This window comes from Camellia sinensis, unplaced genomic scaffold (genome assembly GCF_055761805.1).
Source record: "Camellia sinensis isolate YWXY unplaced genomic scaffold, ASM5576180v1 Unanchor155, whole genome shotgun sequence".
Classification (NCBI taxonomy): Eukaryota; Viridiplantae; Streptophyta; class Magnoliopsida; order Ericales; family Theaceae; genus Camellia; species Camellia sinensis.
The window spans coordinates 100,001-102,500 of NW_028129036.1; the positions used below are offsets into that span (position 1 = coordinate 100,001).

Consider the following 2,500-nt stretch of genomic DNA (forward strand, 5'->3'; position numbering starts at 1 on the left):
TGATCATCATAAAAGAGAGAAATTTCTATTTCTTTTGGAATGGAATCATCAATGATTTAAAGCAGATAGATAGATCGAACAATAAATCAAATTTCTCTTTTTTCTCCTGAGATGAATAAATGAATAAAAAAGACTGATGTAAGGTAAGATTTAAGTCCTTATTCTTTCGATTCTGATTTTCTTAATTAGATGAAAGAATGGGGATTTATCAGATAGACTGAACAATTGTCACTCTTATAGATATTCTATGTTAAATATTTAAATTTTCAAATTTAAGAGATCCCATTTTTTTTTCACAAAGAAAAACTACTGTCACTGAAATAGAGCGATAACAATATATACATACAGGCTATGCATTTCCTCATTTTATATACGTATTTTGGTATTTTGTTTGACTTGAGATTCCGTAATCTTTCTATAATCTTGTCATAAAGTAAAGTGAATAAAATGTATGAATCACCCCTATCTCAATCCTTACATAGATTTACAATTATTCATTAGAACCAAACATGAAATACCTAAAAATGAAGTTCAAATAAAATACATCGATTACATATGTAACTTGATTGTTTATTAATAAGATTCGGACAGATAAAGCCAAACAAGTATAGATTAAGTCTTTGCTCCCCTTTTTACCCTAACCCAGTCTTAAGAAAGAGATTGAATCCCCTTAATAGAATTCAATTATAGTACCAAGAACTCCCTCTTGGTTAGAAATTCAGAGATCCACAGAGAATTAATAATTGGACTACTTCATTTAAAGAATAGGGAATAAGAGATAGGAAATATAGGTTCTTTCGCATTTCGATTAAAAATGCATCGTTGAAAATTCAATATGGGACGGAAGGTTTTTCTAAGTAACTAACTTCCCTCAATATAAATATGAAGAGAATAAACATATGATGAAAAGCCCGCCCAATTATTTTTGAATTCAAATCCTTGTGCTCTATGTTCCTATCTTATCTGGATTATAAATAGATTCAGTTAAATCTGTGTGTCATTTGAACTCGATTCAATTCAAGTTTGTGAAAGAAAGATATGATTCAGAGAAGAATCATTAAAAAGCAGAAAGAAGAATCACATTCTATCCAATATTAGACCTTTAAAATTTAAAAAGAAAGTTGTTCAAAAAAGAATCTTTATTCTAATAGAATGGAATATGCTCTGGGACGGAAGGATTCGAACCTCCGAATAACGGGACCAAAACCCGTTGCCTTACCACTTGGCCACGCCCCATTTTCATTTCTATTCGGCGCTAATAAAGAATAATGTTGGTATTGGTTGGTCGTCAATTCAAGTCCAAATATCTAAGAATAGATTAGATTGTTGCTAGGATTTTGACACGTATAGATATAGAATTAAATTCAATTTATTGATCATTACATATAATTCAATTAAGATATTGTATGAAAGTATAATTTCTTCTATTCTCCTTTGAGAATGGGAGGATTTTTGATTGGGTGAATTCAAAGAAAAAGAAGGATTTTTTGTCTACCTTACTTTCTTCGTTTTACTTATATCAAAAACTCAATCAAAATGCAATTATCTCCAAGAACAAAATGTCTGTTATGCTTAATATCTTTAGTTTGATCTGTATCTGTATTAATTCTGCCCTTTATTCGAGTAGTTTTTTCTTCGCCAAATTGCCCGAGGCCTATGCTTTTTTGAATCCAATTGTAGATGTTATGCCAGTCATACCTGTGCTTTTTTTTCTCTTAGCCTTTGTTTGGCAAGCTGCCGTAAGTTTTCGATGAGATCTTTAATATTATCCTAGAAAATTCATGATTTTTTCCAGAAATTCTAACAATTGATAAGATCAGATAAGTCTTACAATATGAACTCTCAATTCAAACATTGAAACTCTTGGATAGATGCGATAAATCTGAATCACCCCATTTCCCCATTCTGACTCTTTTTCTTTTCCAATGAAAGACACTAACCCTAATAAGGTCCTCCAGAATATCTAATTCTGGGTATGAAAGAAAATTTTAGTAATGAAAGACTCTTATGACAAATGAATTTAAATTTCTGAAAATTATTTTCTATTTCTAGAAAGCACTTCATTTCTTGGTGTCAAAAGAGAATATGTGGTATAAAAATAGACGATCTATTCTCTTTTTTTTTTTTTCCAAAAAATTTGGAGATTGTGTAATGCTTACTCTCAAACTTTTCGTTTACACAGTAGTTATATTCTTTGTTTCTCTCTTCATCTTCGGATTCCTATCTAATGATCCAGGACGTAATCCTGGACGTGAAGAATAAAAAAAAAAAGGATTTTCGCTTTCCTTGCTTGATTTTCAAATTTTCTTAGGGTTTTATCTATTTCACACGTTTAACTACGAAAAAGGAAAAGGGATTTGAACAATTTGAAAGATAAATCAAATATCAAGTCATCAAGGGAAACGGAAAGAGAGGGATTCGAACCCTCGGTACAAATAACTCGTACAACGGATTAGCAATCCGCCGCTTTAGTCCACTCAGCCACCTCTCCCAATAAAAA

At 31.0% G+C, this 2,500-nt stretch overlaps 2 non-coding genes across 2 annotated transcripts; both read right to left on the reverse strand.

Moving 5' to 3' along the window:
- Positions 1 to 1,164: 1,164 nt before the first annotated feature.
- On the reverse strand, positions 1,165 to 1,236 carry TRNAQ-UUG (transfer RNA glutamine (anticodon UUG)). The gene has a single exon. It is a non-coding gene; the product is annotated as a tRNA-Gln (tRNA).
- Positions 1,237 to 2,403: 1,167 nt separating this feature from the next.
- Positions 2,404 to 2,491, reverse strand: TRNAS-GCU (transfer RNA serine (anticodon GCU)). Its single transcript has one exon. It is a non-coding gene; the product is annotated as a tRNA-Ser (tRNA).
- Between the last annotated feature and the right edge of the window lie 9 nt (positions 2,492 to 2,500).